The 18,758-nt window shown below is 40.6% G+C and overlaps 1 protein-coding gene and 1 long non-coding RNA gene across 7 annotated transcripts in view; both read left to right on the top strand.

Annotated features, from left to right (window-relative positions):
• LOC126870837 (fasciclin-3) overlaps window positions 1-18,758 on the top strand; it is a 345,058-nt gene that overhangs the window by 176,289 nt on the left and 150,011 nt on the right. The gene's annotated exons all lie outside the window — the stretch shown is intronic.
• Window positions 3,149-4,095, top strand: LOC126870855 (uncharacterized). The gene is made up of 2 exons (XR_007691450.1): window positions 3,149-3,535; window positions 3,620-4,095. It is a non-coding gene; the product is annotated as an uncharacterized LOC126870855 (long non-coding RNA).

The following is an 18,758-nucleotide window of genomic DNA, read 5'->3' as shown; positions in this document are numbered from 1 at the left end:
CGTAACCCGGGATCATATGCAAAATGTCAAGATTTTCGTGAGGAATCAATCGCTGACACAAGCAAGAACAACATTGGTTTCTTTGAAGGAAAAAGAGGGCATCGTGATAAATTTGCATGAATAAGTTACTTCCGCCGTGCTGTTTATTCCGTCGAGTGGGTGAAAGGCTGCGAATGTTTGCATCGAAGCTCAACGATACCCTCGATTTCCGTGTTGCTTATTCGCTATCGACGCCGCGAGGAGGAAGCTCCTTCATTCTCGTCTCTGTCCGTCGAACCGTGAAAACTTCGGAAACGAGGAACTTGCAGTTTTCTGAAACTCTAGTCAACGATACCGTTTACCTTTTTGATCGATTTCTAGTTATCCGTTTTAAAGACGTTCGACCGCCATAAAACGAGACGATTTTAAGAAAGTTTGTCGGCTGCTACGTTAATTAACGGACTATAATTACTCTGTTCATTAAAAACAAATGTGGGCTTTTAATTTACTTTTTAGATTCTTTCATTTGATCCATGTAATTAATGGTAAAATCAATTAGATGGCGGAAAGCGTCGAAGTTTCTCGGTGAGCGTTTACTCGTAAAAAGTTAGTTTCTTTCCAACAAACTTGTTACTCTCGATCATTTTTCATGAATTCTTTATCAATGGAACTCAGTCAAGCTACTCTGATGAACTTTGTGCATCTATTAATCCTTTAAATATTTCGCAAAGGATTACTCGCTACAGTGCAATTACTCAACGTTTTCGATGTATTTCGTATCGTTTAATTACGAAAAGATTACAATCTTTATTGAAAATCTCCATTACACCATTCAACGAACGCGCCGCATATTAAAATTATTTTTTAATATGCTTGGTATGTGTGTGTATGATATTGTTTTTTATCAAGTTTCTTCCTTTATTTCGTTGCAAAATTTACGAAATATAAAACTTGTAAAACACAAACTGAAAATAATTGAATCTTGTAACGATTGCAAATTCTCTTTACGAAAATTTCCTGCGAAAAGTGTTCTTTCGTCGCCATTACATCTCCAATAATGCGAAACGAATCTCCGAAAACGAATGAGCGAACGAATGAAACCAATGAACCCAATTTACCAAATATCCCCCTACACCTCAATTTTGTTTAATTTGGCCGTTTCCCCCGACTTTCCTCGTGGCGATTGTTATCTCCCCTTGGCCTGATTTTCCGCGTCAATTACTCCGATGTAACGTAGAAAAGACAGCAGAGGAAGTAACAACGGGGTCGTTTCTTGCCATACGACCGCACAACATGAAAGGGCCTGCAATAGATATTCACATGGAGCGTCGCGTCTGATTCTTACCCCTATCCTCGTCGATTGTTCGCGAAACAGGGGGTTGTGTTACATCGTGGCCCGTCTGACACACGTTGCCACGCACGTCACGTAAACATCGAACCGTGCGAGCGCGTCAGTCAACTCTGTAATTATGCTGTCTCAATAAGCATTGTTACGTTTCGATAAGCAATCGCTTCGACCCGACAAGACAATCGAACGGAATTCGATGGACCGTCTGTTCATCATCGAGGTTGATGAAAGTTCGCCGCGGATTTCCAGCTTTTCACGACTCACTGAATACTCTGGCATTGGCATTGAATAATTAGTTCCTTTCTCCGACTGGCCAACTTTCAACTTGTTCCCTTCGTTCCTTTTTCGTCTTGAAAGTCGCTAGGCGTGGCTGCTGTTGTTACAAGTATCCTCGAAGGTGATGCTGTCGATCGATGCGTAATTGTCATTAAAAACCACGCTGAATGTTTATCGAAACCAATTTGTATTCTATGCTCGCTACTGTCGCGTGATACGTTTTCTTAGAAACAGAGTTTACCTTCATTTAACATTTGCAATTATTATTATTAATTTTATTAATAATATAATGTCATAAATCTCACTTGTGTTAAGAGATTTGCAAGTCTAGTTGAACTATAATATATTCAGAGCATATGGTTGTTGTATAGTTACTGTTACAAATTCTTATTTTTTATTCCTAGTGTGGAATTTTGTTCTCGGAATTTCTAAGCCCGTAACGTTCGTGGCGAAGATTTCAGAAAGACGTGGTTGGAAAACGACTGCACAGCAACGAAGCGATAAAAGGGTCGTAAAACTATTGTATAAAGACGGGGGTAAATGTAAACGACGATGGTAAACAAGGGACGATAGTAACAATTGTAAAATGTAATAATCAATCTGTGAAATTACTTGAATCGCGAAATGCTGTATTATGTTTGCAACAGCCATTAAAAGAGTCATTAAACGGTGGAGGAATTAATCAGTTCGTGTTGAAGTTGTATCGCGAGCTGTTCGCGTTTTGTACACGATCGCGTCAAATATCATTACGATTCTCGTTGAAATGTATTAATTTACAAAATATTAATTTACGGGCTACGGACTGACGTTCCCGGTAAACGTCCGTCGTAATCGGCACACAATGTAATTGATACACAAGTGGAGCTGACGTAGTCCTGGTTACTAATTGTCCCGTTTCAACGAGCATTGTCACGTTTTAACTATCATTGAACACCGTCAAAAGACAATGGGTCTGATTACAGCTCGACGAATTCACGTTTCTGTCGTGACATGGACATTATCTACATGTTCAGTGGAAAGAATGAACGTTCAAACGATCGATGATTAAAAAACTGGCTATTCTATTGATTTCTGATTATCTTCTAACTGATAGCGACTTCCATAGCCAAAAATAGGGAAGATCATTAGTTGAGTGAAACTGAGTTGTACGTATTGGTGCCGTTGATATCGAACAATCAGACAACGTTGAATTTATTTATTGGTTTTCTTAAGAGAAAGAAAGAAAAAGTATAGAGGATCTCAGACGATGCTCCTCAACGTTCGAGGACCCAATGTTTTAACAATTAACATTTGAATAATTTTCTGATCAGCGACACTACGTCTGTTCGTTCTTGCCATGCGATTCTGCGTTTACTGTTTTATTAACAAATTATTTTCTAGCTTTCTATTTAGTAACAGCATTGACATTCTTCTTCTTTTTTGTATCGAGTGCCGATATTAAATTAACGCAGACTTCCATCTTCTTGCCGCACACTTATGCCACATATACAGCCATAAGTGTTATCGACGCTCAACACATGCTTATTACAGCGATAATAGCTTACAGTCGCGTGTTAGTCCGATCAGTTTGTATTCAAGTACCCAACATGCATCACGTATATTTGGTCAGTGTTGTTATTTGCATCATTTTTGCGCCGTATGCTTCATCATGGGATTTATTAGACAAACTTCGTCAGGAACAAATAAAACGAAATGATTTGCGAAATGCACTTGATTACCAAAATGTACAACTTCCTGTTACAAAGCCTCCAGATATATATATCAGCCCACAAGTTGCTAGTAAGATATTCGCCGTAATTATAGCTGTGATCGCAAAATGTGTTTACCTCATCATAAAATGCAGAAAAATAATTTGTTGTTGCTGCTGTGGAACGGATCATAACGAAGACAACGAAGGAAATACCACTTTTGATGTATAAAGCTTCGCTTTAGGTGAGAAGTGACTATAGACACATAATAATTTGAACGACTATTAAAAAGTGGAAAATGCAAAAGATTATATATTTTTTGGCGCAGATTGTTGAAAACTGGCAAAGGATTTGATCACGTTTGGTATTTCAGTGATTTATTGGCCACGATGATATTTGCACTATTTGCACTATATGTTTCGTTAATAAGAAAAATACAAACGGCTATGGTGATTTATAATTACATTTACAATCGTAGTGACAGCGTAACTATGGACATTTAAGTGTCTTTTCATAATACCACCGTTTATTTTTATTTTTATTTTAAAAGAGATACTTTTATCTTGACTATTCCGCAATTTTATGTTATCAAGGTTAAGCAGTTTGTTCTCTATCATTCGTTTCCTGTATTTAATTTTATTATCTTACACGAATGTTGATTAGGTGTATACATGTTACCATAGGCGGCCATAAATGATCGGTTCTTTCTCCACTTGCTTATGAAAACAAAAGAACGAGAAATGATTTTATAAATGAATAATATGTAATCAGTAATAATTACTAATAAAAAAAATCTTGCTTGAATTTTTGAAAAATCCTTTTTCCTATCTCTCCTGCAGCAAAAAAATTCCCAAAAACCATTAGAAAGACACAAATGTTATCGACAAGAACCGCATTTCAATTAAAAAATAAACTAAAGCGCTAAACCTCAAAACGAAAATTCCAGACTAAATAAATCAATAAATTAATTATTATCATTTATGTTAAAGTATAGAGAGGATTCGGAAATATAAATAGTTTACTTTATTCACAAACAATAGCTATACATATATATTACACTCTGAAGACCTCGATAACTTTCTTGCACGCACGTTTGTTGTCAACCGACTCCTCTAGATTCTTCTAACAGCTTCCAATCGTCTTTTGTCTCAACTGAGACCTGGACGCCCTCTGACACTTACACATACACATTCGCATGTACCTAACAATTTATAATAATAATTAACAATCAATAATTAATCATTTATCACGCTGACAAGTATGCGAATGATCGATGTGACATATGCGATAATCCTGACTATTGGCATATATTGTATATATGCGTGATAAGCTCGAGCATTGTAATATTTACATAGAAATATTAGGATACGGATGAAAGAATATCACAGAATGAATTTAAGAACGAATCACAGCGCACTGTCACTTTTCACCGAAATTCCTACCAAGATCTTCGTTTCTCTATGGAAAGACAAGCCTTACAATTAGTCTAAGGTATTACGCGCAGTTAGAATAAACTACAGTAGGATCTTGATCGAGCGAATCGCGATTATCCATGATCAACTTAGATCACGATTATCCACGGTTTTCCATTTACCGATAACAAACGCTTCCACGTATACACTTTATGATTCTCTTCTGTTTTTAAACGAATGTAAAATTGAAGAAACGGATAAAATTTAGGTAGGCTTATATAGGCTATAGTTTGCTTATGATTATATTATAAAGAGAAATAGATCTTCTAAAGACGAAGAGCTTATTTTGGCATGGAAAATACATCTTCACTTATCTCCTCTCGAACCTTGATTATCCATTGGACTTTAATTCGCTACAAATTCAGTACAGACGTCGACTCTTGACCATTCATTTTTGTAATTCAACGGAATTCCGCCTGTGACATCAGCCGCAGGATGTTGTTACTCGGTTTATTAGTTACGTGCCTTATTTGGAATGTCTTATTCGCGCCATTTTATTACCACGCTAAAAGCGGCAGTTACGTATAATATGAATATGCAATTTTATGACCACTCGGGGGAAACTCGCGTTACCAACATAAGCGAGTTATGCATTTTGTCCCGCAGGGGGGACTCTCTGGCTTATTCGAGAGGAAAGTTGAGCTCGATGAGAGAGTGCAAAGTGTGTCTGTATGCCGTGTGCAGAGAATGAGAGGAAGACGGAGGGGAAGCGTAAAGTAGGGACTAAAGAGGAAGAGGAAACTTTCATCTCGAGGTAAATTTCGAAATTCATTTCTATGAGCGGGTAGAACGGCTGTCTGTAAACTTATTTGCATACTGCGAGGACTGTTTGTCGAAAAACGGAAATGATTTCTATACGATATACAGTTTCTGCCAGCAACATTTCCATTTCTCCGTGCGTCGCCTTTCACTCGTTCATTACCTTCTTTCATCCTGAACATCCTGTTTCAAGGATGACCGACCACGATCACCTTGCCTCCAGATTGCCATCTTTAATAACATTTAATCGCGTGCATCTCCAATGCTCCTCGTTGACAGCCACGAAAGCTGTTACCACGCTCTTACTACGGACGATCGCGATCCACCGATTGAACCATGAAACCATTAACAAAGAAGCGTAGCCAAGTGCTCGTAATCCTTGTTTCGTGGGCGTGTTCCGCGCTTTCTCATCACGCCGTGCGTGACGAATTGCCACGACGACGTTCCCCGATCTTTTCAAGCTTCTATCTTTCTTCTCGATAGGGTCGACGACCACCGACAACAGGGTTAACTCGTCGTCATTTTTCACGTGCCGGTAATCGACCGGCACCTTCCTCCAGTCTATTGTTCGACGGACAACTGGCTGTACGTCGCGTCACGTTGGCTCGATCGAGTCGATTCAGTATTTCAAATGGATATAATCGAGTTGCGGTCTTGATTAAATCATGTCTCTGACCTAGAAGATTCCCCGTTCGAACCACGGACTCTCTGTTTGATCGGGCTGTTTCTTTCATCGGACTGCACGCCTTTCATCGACTTGAGCTTCCGATCTCAACACCACTATCTTCAACATAGTCGTTCCTGAAAACGGAACCGTGTTTCTGATTGAATCTTGTTTCCTGTTAGAAACAGGTGGTTAGACATGTGTGTGGTAACTTTGATTGAACCACGTCCTCTTCCCTCATGTATATTCTCGTCTCAAGTTGGATTATCGATCGAGAGCTGGTCCTCGATGAATGTTCTGTTCGAGTTTTATTCCTATTCATTATCGAACCTCGCTTTTATTCCATTTCTATCGAATCGAACGTCCATTGTTCCTATCGCATTGTATCGTTGCCTGAATTCTGATCGAGCTGTACTACTTATTTACGTAGCATGGTTACGTAGCACCGTTCTTTCTACTCAATCGTATCTTCGGCCTAATTGTCTTATTGGCCGAAATGTGTTATTTATTTACGTGTAAGTACTCAAGAACGAATATAGTCGAACGATAGGATAAATACGTTGCCCATATTGTAAAGCAAGTTTCAGAACACGCATCCGACTATGACTCGACGCTTTTTAGCCAAATTGTTTCGTTCGGGTCGACGATGAGTATAAAAAATTGTACTAGTCCTAAAGATGTTCTGTAACATTTTGTGGTTCTATCAAAATTCAAGATATTTTCCGCCGTAATGTACATATGCCTGACATGGCAGCCGTTTATTACACTCGTCTTATTAGAGTCTATAAGAAGCATCAGCGAGACTGTTCTCGAGGAAACCGCCGGAAAATCTGCCTTCTTTCTCACCGTTTATTCCAAGAAAGTATCACGCCCTTCGTGGCAACGGGGTAATCCAATTTCTCGCGATATTGCGTAACAGCACGACAAAGTGGGTTATTTCTTGCTTCCTTTTCTTTTTCTTCTTTTGTTTGGCAACCAACGTTCTGTCGACGAGGGGCTCATTCTCGTTAGATAATTAATTTATCGACGCCCGTCTCGACCGGAACCGAGTTTACTCCTGTACACCATTAAATGCATGTACTGATAATGAAATTTCCCGACGTTGCGATGCTCCCTATATCAAGCAGGCTGCTTTGCAGCATCGATAAAAAGTTTATGCTCGCGAGGGTTAAGCGAGTAACGGAGTAAGGGAGACGCGTAGTGTCCAGTTGTTCGACGAAACGCTCTCACGTTATGAAGTTTCATAAGCAGACGAAATGGTCGCGTGATCCGCTTATGAGCCCTGTGTAATGGCACCACTCCCGTATCGCGAACGGAGATGGAGAAATAATGGTGGAAAATTTGTAGACGAAACGTTCTCCCACTCTTCTTTCGTGGGAATTCGTGTGGTCGTATTGGTATTTGCTTATTCGATCGATCGTCGTGATTTAACGAAAGTAAGAGAAATCTCGCTTTTTCTTTCGGTTTCTTATTTCTTTTTGTATAGAGCGTCTCGTAATATGTGGCATCCTTTTCGGGGATTGATTTTACGCCTGAAGACAATGAAACGTCCGTCGAAGATACTGAAACACCACATTATAGAATAGAAGAATGGTTTCGACAACGATGTAATGAAAGTAAGAAAAATCTCGTTTCTAGTTTTCGGTTTCCTATTTCTTCTTATAGAGGGTGCATTATGTAAGCCCCTCTTCAGGAATTGATCGCACAGCAGAAAGCAATGGGACGTCTATTGAAAATGTTGAAGTATCACATTATAAAACGAAACATCAAGTTCTCAACAATATTGGAAGACACCAGGAATGAGAAAATAATCAGATCAATAACAAACATATTCGATAGAACTATCTTGCAAAATTCAGCTAATAATATTTTTAGTAAGATTGTAGAAATCACGAGACGCAAGTTACTAGGATTAACAAATTCTGCTGCACAACGGTAACGAAGTTGGTAATGAAGTTTAATTTTCACAGTGCTGATTATGCTTCATTCCTGTTTAATATCGCATTCGTTGATTTCTAAAATATCTTACAGGAATATACATATAACGACTGGCGTAGAAAATCAGTTAATCCATCCAGAATACAACGTAAACAGCTACTACGCGCAGCTTCCGAGCAGAACTTAGGCTACCCGGTCCTTAGGTCAACAAGCTGTTAATTATCCCTTTAAAACTTGGGCGTAAAGAGTAACCGCGATTTAACCGTCCGTGAAACTTCACAAGAGTGTCAGCTTGTTACGCTATTAACGAATCTCGCCAAATACTCATGGCGAATCATCCCTTAATTGCAACCTACAGAATTGTCTATGGTATCATACACAATCCTCTATACCATAAGCGATCGATAAGAGGATAATTCGACGGCGAAAGAGATCGAAGAAAAAGATAAAAGACGAGAAATCTTAGAAAAGCATGGTACGTACACATGTAAAACACTGGAAGAAAAGATAGAAGGAAGTATTATCCTTGGAAAGGATATTAGTTCTTGAAACAGGAGAGCCAAGGGAGAAAGTATGGTAGAGTAAGGGTGGAAGTATTGCAGAGGAGGAAAGCTCGCGTTCAACGGATGTTGAAAAAGAAAAAGACCCAAACGATGTATTATACGTGCTACTTAAGAAGAATAAAATCTTCAGAAAAGATTCTATAAAAATAGAATATTCGAAGGACAAGAAAAGATAAGCGAAGAAGGATATCGAAGAAGGAAATAAAGAAGAGAATAAAACAGGGAAGAAGGATGGTGATCTATCATCGGTCTACGCAGTTTTAGCGCCAGTTTTCCGCCGAAACGTAATTTAAAAGTTGGCAAGTTCTGACAACGTACGACGCGACACCCTCTGCTGCTGTTAATGAAACTCCCCTCCGACTTGTATTTTCAATTTTACAGGGTGCACCAGTACACCGTCTTCCTTCTCCTTGTTTGCCCCGCCTGCTTCTTTGTGCGGCTGCTTCGTTTCCCGTAGAAGCTACCAAGCTCGGTCTCCTCCGCCTCTTCTTTTTTCATTCTTTTTCTTTCCTTCTCCTTTTTTACCTTCTTAACGGCTGTTCACCCTGTATACAAGTTCGCCGTCTTATAAGCTGCTGGGTTCATATTCTTTTAGTACCTAGCCCGTTGTGTGTTACTATCGTTTATTCCCTCGTCGCTTGCTAGCTTATCATTCGACGAGCGTTCTCCTCCGTGTTTCCTACCAAGCCGCTTTCTACCGTGACCACAGGAAATATTGAAAACTCCCTCGCTTCCTTCGAACCTCATTTATTTGGTGCTTCAAGTCCTTCGAGGGCAGGTCCTTCAATTTTGCTGCTAGTTCAGCTCATTAGAAATCCCATTAGAAGTTTGCCTCCGGTTTTAAGAACTATAATATCATAGACGTACTTTCGTCATTTAAATAGTAGTGAAAAGACGTGGATTTCATAGAGTTTCATGTTAATCATTCATGAGTTTGTTTATTCTGTAGAATAATTTACGAGTAGTACGAAAATGAAATTCGAGTACCGTGGAAAAGTTCACCGAATACTATGACAGAGTTAATCGAAAGAAGCAAGATCCCATTTACAGAGTTAGCTTACAGAGTAGTAAAAACGTAGTTGCACTGTTTATCTATTTAAAATACTTTGATCTTGTTTCAAACATATCTGGATCAGTTATCAACAGAATGGCGAAGATTCAACTTGAATGAACACATAATCGCAGATATTATTTTCGAATGGTCCATTCACAAAGATATGATTGCTCGGTATACGTTCGAAAATGTATTTCGATGCGAAACTTTCCTCTCTCCTTCCCTTTTCTCTTTCTGGGAAACGATTTCGCGAATTTTTCACTGGTAAATTTCGCGAGTAAGAATCGGATGAAACCCTAGCAGCCGTCTTTTCTTGGCGCACATTTTCCAAAGCGAGCGAGCACACGAACGACCAGGTACGCGGGAGGCGGAGGCGAGGTAACATCGCGGCGGAGTGTGCAAATAAGCGCAAAATGACTGTCGGCAGTTGGCCATATTGGCGTGAAGTTGGAAAACGGCGGGCGATACGCGACAGCTCGACACCGATACTCTCGGAATTCATATCCGAGGGAAAAGTTTCACGTCGCCGACAGGCTTCCTCGTAGCTCGTGAAACCGAGTCGAAGGGCGAGGGGGAAAAAAATCATTTCGAGGCGACCCTAAACGATCTGAATTTTACGATCGCGTGCTGCGAATCGCGGCTACCACATCTTTTACGCGTCGCAGGAAAACGTCCTACCGCGATAAGAAAGCGCGTAAAATTAGCTCTGCAGCTTGATCCTCACGATCTGGCTTGATACACTTGTTGATTCGGGAGAAAGTGAATCCCAAACGAATTCTCGAGTAACATGTCATGAGACAAAGTAACAACTGCCGATATTTATTCAGAACTTCACGTGGTTTCAGAGAGCAGACAAATTTAAAACATCGGCTACACGTTCAAAAATTTGCTGCAGTTTGTTTGCGGTTCCACCAAAGAGAAACGCCGCTCGAGTCGACAGGATAATATGCTCGATTTTCAGAGGAAATAGTCCGTAAACCGTACGAGAAACGATATGGCTGATTTACAGAAGGAAATTTCTCAATCCGATCGCAATAATTTTTTAATGAAACTGTCTTACTATCGAAGGTACTTAAATGTTGGAGCTGATAAAAATGATATAAAAATTCGGGCGTCTGTGAGAGACGAATGATCTGTAGATAAGATTTTTACTTTTTTGCCGAGATATAGGAACGATAATACAGAATAATAGTAGAAAGTAACAACAACAACAGTAATAATAATGACAATTCTAATTTTTACCATGCATACTGAAAGGTCGAGTAACGCAAGAATCTCAAAGTGCATAGAAAACAGGGAACCGTCCTTAATTTAGGTCCGAAGGAATCCAGGCTGCCGTTTCACAAGCTGACATTTATTGTGCCACTGTTTTCTCTTGATACTAAGAGATAAATATCGGCAAAAGTTTACGTTGGTCCATGCAATGAAATTGCGCAAAAGATGAACGCGTCTCGCGAGAATACAAGTTCGTAGCTAAAACGCCTTTTATTTTAGTTTTTAGATATCGATCTTTTGTATTTCTAAATATCGTTGAAGCAAATGTTTTTTGGCCGCAAATTTGTCTACATAATAGTTTCTGTATGAATGAAAATACGTCTTTCGTTTATAGTTTAATATGAGAATTGCTTGTTTAGAAAGTCACTTGTCTCTGTTTGTATCCCTTCCGGTGAAACAAATTTTGAAAATACAATCGCGTAGTTTGCTTTGAGATCCACGGCGTTTGATGTCTACATTGGTTCTGAGTTGGCTGCTCGTGTTCATCGCTTTCAGGCATTTTGAACCTGCGTTAGTGACATTTTAAGTCGACGCTGTTTCGCTGTAATACCAGACGTTGAAGTGTCGTTTATTTCAAGCTTCAGCTCGTGCCGTGCGCTTCGGGGCTTTGTCTCCTCTCTAAATTCCCAGCTTTCGTCTTTATTCCCAATCGTCTCTGCTTCCATCGTGTATTATTTCTTAGTTCTTATTTTCTAGGTTCCGATTCTTTTTTTATACCTTCTTTACAATAAGATATTTATAAAGTTGTATTGTTTTATAATCCGTACACAGTCTAAATTCAAATAAAATCACGATAAATACAATACGAATACAACGGTACAGCTACGACTAAAGTCAGAAATTCGTCCAACGATCAATATGTCGAAGCACTGTCCAATTCATTTATAAATTCGGTTGTTCAAACATGAATTTCGATTATTTAAACGGAAGTATTGCGAATACTACCATCGTATATAGGAATGGTGGAAATTATTCAAACTGCTTTGTCCATATGAATATGCTGAGATAAATGGAATTCTATTGTACGAATAGTCGGTACAATTCGTCAAGCGGAAGAGACGTTAGGTGTGAACGTAGCTTAACGTAGTTGCAGGGTAAACGGGGCCGCTACTTGGAAAATTTATAGGCGAATTTGTGCATATGAGTTGCGCCTACTACCAACACGCTCCACGTAAAGCGCCCTTCAATGGAAATAACCGCGACGCCCATACGGTGTAATTAATGCCCGGCACTAAATTTATTTTAATCACCGAGATTACTAGGAATAATAACCGCTAAGTGGTGTTCGCAGTCTAATGTCTAGCAAGCAACGCTGGTACCGTTGTTTCGGCCGATTTTCCAACAATTCGCGGCCATGAACGACAGGCAAATTTCACGATCATCGTATCACACGTATCGAGGACTCTTCTCGCGATCCCGGCTAAACTATTCGTTTATTCGATAATTATAATCGAGCGGATTCAATATCGAAAACGCTTGATGCCAAATCAATTTGATGTTTTTTTTTTCTCCTGCTAGCAGCGAATTGTATTGGTAGAGAAATATTGCGATTCTCATCGAGGTAAATAAATCCTAGCCGGCCTATGAAAAAATATTCCCCTTTTTTTCACCAGGATCAATTTTGGCCAGGAACAATTTCCCTGTTGTGTTTTGTTTTATTAGCGGATGTGATATAGCGATGTCAATTTTCGCCTATATTTTTAATGGATTTGCCTACACAAGCTTTAAACGCTCGTCGATTCCGATTTAATTTGACGAGTATAGGTGTGCACCGGAATAAAGTTGAAAGTAGCATTGCATACTTTTAATGATCGATCCGATAAAGAATATCCCGTCGTTACGTTACGCTCGACATTTTCAAGAATTGCTTCGTCCAGAGGAAACTTCGATCGTACCTGACCGTACAACTTCTGACGTCTGCATGATAATTTAGCAAAGGCGCGCTCTCGCCGATCGATTCGTGTTCCCCGAAAGATCGCTGTGAAAGGAAAAAAATGGATTCGTTCTTGGAAGTTACCCCGGTGCAGCTGAGCAGTCGGTATTCCCATGAAGCTCGTCGGTCGCCAATAAAGCTGTCGAAGGAAATATTCCTCGGTTCCTCGTGGGTGGAAAGCATCCAGAGTCGCTTCGATCGGCTGCGACTCGGCCGGATGCAATTCGTCTGAATCTGCATTGAATCGGCCTTCGAGCCGCATTGTTCGATTCTGGACCGGTGTTACGGACAAACAAGAGGATTGATATTTTTCCGCCGTCCCGCATAGATAATACCTCCATTGAATTGCAGTCGTCGTGACCGACGGCTAAACGAACGATGGAAGAAAAAAGATGGAGAAAAAAGTGAGAGGAAGAAAGGAAGGGAGTAAGATAAGGTGTAAAAGATGAAGGAAGAGAGTCAGACGTGATAAAAAAAGGAAGAGAAGCGGGGAAAGATAATAATAATTGGATCCTAGAAGGAGTCGACGGCCTCTAACAGGCTGGCCATTATTTCACGAAATATTACTTTCAATCTCTAACGAAGTACAAGCCGGTGCTTCGAACAATTTTCATTGTGCCCAGACGCAACAAAAGATTATCATTAAATATGTCTGGCGGCACGTTGCTCGCACGAGCAAAGATTAGGCGGCGGCTGGTTTTAATTTAATTGTAATTAAACGTAAACGAGGCCACGCGTTCGCTCTTCCGCGCCGCGCGAATTAACGACCCTAGTACACCGACTGGGAAATCCATACACAAACTCAAGACACATCTCTCGATTGAGTCTTATGGTTGCTGGATCTGATGCTTTCGATGCTTGTTATTTTTCACGAACGAACCACACGTTGCATTGTCTCGAGTACCTTTAAATTTTTCATTTCTATTGCTCGACCAAGCTCTCTCGTTTTCAATTATATTAACGTGAACTAAAATATATGAACGATATAAATGGTAAATAAATATAGCGAATAAGGTGAAAATTGCAAATGGATTTTCAGTGGACATATTTTCACAGGAATTTATGAAAATTAGCTAACCGCACAAGGTAATAATTCTCTTTAACGATGTTACAACTTCAACCCCTTGGTGTTCCGTTTTAAGGCATAATGTATGTCCGCTAGTGTTTCCGCGTTCTACGAAAAGGAGCAAGCGCAATAGGAAATCCAAAGAACCTGGAAACTACTTCACACACAAACGTCCTCGACGAAAGTAGCCTCATTATCAGGTCTAATAACGTCAGCAGCTGTCGACCCGAATGGCAATTCGTTAAAAGGCAGTGCGAAAGTTTCGGGTGTGAATGGCGATCCCTTAAACAGGGCGCGTTCAACCACGAAATAAGACACTAAACAACGCTATCGCAAAACTTTTGTCCGTGGGAAACACGCTTGGCAAAATTCACGGGCTGTTAGTCTCGGGCCAATAATTATTCGCTGAGTTCCACGTAAGACGGACCGCCATTGTGAAAGCCGCCCTCGCTGCTTTCAATACGATTGTCCCTCGTGCCGCTTATTGTCGAAAGTTTCCATTGTCATTATTATTTCGCCGCATTATATCCAGAGATTTATGGCCTCGTGTAATTTCGTTCGGGCCGGCCTTGATCGCCCTCTGCCGCGTCCCATCCGCGACCTGTTCGACGACGTATCGCGATCCGCCAACAAACTTTGCCAAACATCGTGATCTCTTCTGGACGGTGAATCGAAGTGGAATCGAGTTCCCGTGGAAACGCGTGCTACCACGCAAAATAAATCGTTCGATTAGACGTCGACGATGCAAAATTGCGGTGGAGCTCGTCAAATGGCACGAGTTCTATCAACTTGATTGCTTATTTAGGGAAAATTGCGATGTACGAGGAAGTTGGTACGTAATTTGGTACCAGGATAGGACGTAAGAGAAATTTTGTTGTAACGAAGGAATGAAAATTATTTCCGGCTGCTCCGTTTAGAAGATTCCGACCGAGATTATTGTTCTCTATCTTATCTTCTTTTTGAAATATGGGTAAAGATATTTATCAATCTCTATTAATGTCTTCCGACATTAATCAGGATTAATTCACCGATCAAAATCAAGATCTTAATCAAAATAAATATACGCGTCGCTTAAATATTGGAAACTAATGAAAGAACCACTGGACACGAAGATGAACCTCTTAATAATGAAACAAAGAGCATCACCTGCTACGAGTACTCGTGCACAAAGCGACGCGTCGGTTCTTATTTGTATCCTTTCCTTGAAATTACGATCGTTCGAAGTCCTCTTGATTCACCAACGCCCGGGGCTATAATCAAAATACAAGAAGGGAAAGCGAAAATAGTTGAAACCCCTCGTAGCTTGAAACTCGTTCGAGGCTTTCCTCGTCAGGACGAACAAGCAAAAGAACGGAAACGGCAACAGACACAAAGTGGTACGCACGCTAATACTCGGCAACCCTCCATCTCTTTTTGAGGGTTGCAGATGTTCGCCACTCGGTTCTCGAAAGGGTGGAAAAGGTGGAACGAGTTGAAGTGCTTTCGAGTTACGAAAAAACGAAGGTGCACCGCGTTAATAACGAGCCGAAGTAGAAGATAGCGAAGAGGAACGACTAGCTCTATGTTTTTCTGGTCAAATTGCTAGATGATACTCTTCGCTAGCGAGAATGGTCTTCCTTATAATTCTTATCCACTTCGAACGTTCCTCCACGTACCTTCTTCAATATTTGAGGCAATTTCCTCGAGACTTCTTCAGGTCGATAGTTCGTTGGTCTCATCGAATATGTTGTTTTAAAATATTCCCGAGGAATATCGTACCATCGTCTATTAAAAGGTCTAGCTCCAATTAAACTTTAATAGTGCACGAACGTACAGGAATAAGAAATCTAAAATACATGATATGTATCAATATGCAAATAAGCTTGTTCGATGATAAGTGATTTCAATGACTGATGAATCGTTTGCAAATGAATTAAATCTTTTCTGTAGAATTATTGTACAAACTACCAAAGCCAATATTCAAATTTGTAGTTTCATATATAATTCTCATGTCCATTTCGTTCGCAGAAAATTTAAATTTTTATCAGAAATAGGTGCAACCGAACAATGCCCATCTCTCTAGAAGACATTAACAATTTACTTTCACCGAGAACATCGATAATTGCGTCTGAAAGCAACCACGAGCCGGGTTCCGGGGTTAACGTTCGATTGGTTCGTGCACGAATTTGCAATTCTCGGACAGACGAGAGGAAGGAATCGCCGAGGGGTGTCCGCAATTTCGCGGTGCAACCTCTCTGTCCGACGATTTGCATTGCAAGACCACGTCCTCACCGAGACTTCCTTCCTTGGACGAGCTCTAATTCTCGAGGACCAGCCGGACGTCCGATTTCCGATTTTCTAGCCCTTTCCTACGGTAACCGGAAGTCGGGCGTCAAGTGGTCCATTCCCTATCTCGATTCACCGCTCTATTTCCTCGATTCTCATCGTTGATACTCGAATTCGTTGCTTTGGCTGATTTGACAATTTTCGACCTTCGAAGAAAGGGTCGTCAAAATGCTCTTCACATGTTTTTGAATAATATTCGAAACTTGGCTTTTGAATAATACTTAATATTCTCAATGCTAAGCTTATATCGGTTTTCGAAGAAATTGCGAATTGTAGGTAACAAAATTTGAGCGTTGGAACTTCAAGTCTGCAGTTAAAGCCTCGTGGAGTTAGTTTCACTTCGGTACCTTGTGGTATGCACTAGTTAACATTTGGTAAGACCAATTTAGTTGGCTCCGACGTTTATAACGTATCGATTGTTCTTGCAAGCGATCCTAGAATCGAATTTCTATCGATCTGGCCCTATATATCGTGCAGGATGTTGTAGCTTAACTTAAACATACGCGATAACTTCCAGACTATGCGTTACACAAACAATTATTATATACAGAAGTTGCGTGTTTCGGAAAGCCACATCGTACGATATATGCCTTCGTAGATAAAGACGTTTAGAAATTTAAAAAACTAACTTAGTCTATTTAAATGACGCGTTAAAATAATCAAAGGCAGATTTTATCGCTTCTAAATCTGATGCTCAACTATGGAAATACTAATTGTCGTCTAAGGGAAATGGTATCTTGCACTAGATCATCTACACACTTTTGCCCTCTCTGACAGTCGAGAAACCTTCCTTCTCGCAGCTCACATTGTACAATTTGTTCTTCGCCTTATTACCCTCTATTACCGAGCATCTTTTCCTTAATATTCACCGACAGAAACCTCGAAGTCGTTTAGTTTATACGACAAGCATAAAACGCAAGCGAGCCACAGTGCCGATTAGCATCCGGCCGGAACGAATTCGCAGTTACGCGACGCCAAGGATGAATATCACCCCGTAAAGCTCGACGACGTGCAATTAAGAACAATGCATTCGTTACGTCGACGCGATAGCCGTACGCGATACACCGTTTACCTTGAGTCGCGTCTCGTCGTCGTTGTCGAGGATCGTCGATGTTGATCTCGGCATCGTGCTTTCCCGGCGGGTGCAAAGAGATTTATAAGGTCAAGTGGCGAGACACGCCGCGCTGTCGCTAACTTTTACGAGCGTCATTAATATTTCCTTCTCCTTTCTGTTTCAGGTAAGCTTTCGGCACGAAAGAGGAAACGGAGTAAAAAAGAAACGTCGTCGTTCGTGAAGAACGTGACTGCAGGCGTTCAACTCGCGACTTCCCTTTCGCTTCCCTTCCGTAATCTCGTTTACTGTTGCTGGCGAATCTTCTTTGATGTCTCGGTCCACGGATTTGAGAGACGCGCGTAAGTTGATGAGATCATTTGTCATTCGATGAAAGCCCCGAGGGATGAGATCGTGGGTTGGTTATTGGACCCGTGATTTGTTTTAATTTCGAAGAAAGAGATGGTTGAGAATGTCTGTGGTTTCGCCGCGTTCTATATTAAGGATATTAATATACAGCGTGGCAAGTATTTGATAACTTGTCGCAGATATCCTATCGTATTACTTTTAATACGTTCGGTAATTCAAATTTTTAGTTTTCGCAATTAATAAAATTACGCAAGTATTTTTCCTGATATTAATGTTCTTAGATTATTAAGAGGAAACGATAGAAAGACGATCGTTCTCTCAGTAAAAAATTCTAGTATATTAATTAATTGAATCGAACGAAAGGAAGGTGTAATACCAGGTGTAATATCCAAATACCTTTTCAAATACTTTTACGAATAAAAGCTATTAAGGGTGCCATTTGGAAGAGCTTAAACAGCTTGCTCGAAGACCAAATCTCTCGCCGCAGACGTTCTTCGTGAAGGAAAAAAGAGCGTGACTAAAGGAGCTGAAGCGAAACGGGGGTGTGAGAAAGGGACACGTAGGGAAAACAGTGGTCAAGGAAACGAACGAAAATTTCCTGGAGCATAAACACGAATACGAGAAACCGAGAGAGCACGAATAGGAATAAAGGGAGATCGGTGGTAAGGGTCGAAAGGGGTCGAAAGGGGTCGAAAGAGGTTAGAGCAAGAGAAATGGTCGGTGCGACGACAAAAACGGCGATTAGGGGAGGTGCTGACAGCGCTTGGGTGGGTAATGCTGACCGCACACCGCAGCGTACACCTGCAACCCCCTAGCCACCCTTTCCTCTCTCTTCTTCGTGCTTCCGCCTCTCGGAACTGGCTCGAGATATCTCTCGTAATTCCGATAAAATAATGAATGACCATCGACAGTGCCGGTTAAATAAAACAATCGAACAGGCTTTTTATTCTACCCCTAATCGTGCGAGATGTTTTCGACTGATATTCCTGCGCATGGGG

This window comes from Bombus huntii, chromosome 11 (genome assembly GCF_024542735.1).
Source record: "Bombus huntii isolate Logan2020A chromosome 11, iyBomHunt1.1, whole genome shotgun sequence".
Classification (NCBI taxonomy): Eukaryota; Metazoa; Arthropoda; class Insecta; order Hymenoptera; family Apidae; genus Bombus; species Bombus huntii.
This window is presented reverse-complemented; position numbering and strand designations above follow the sequence as displayed.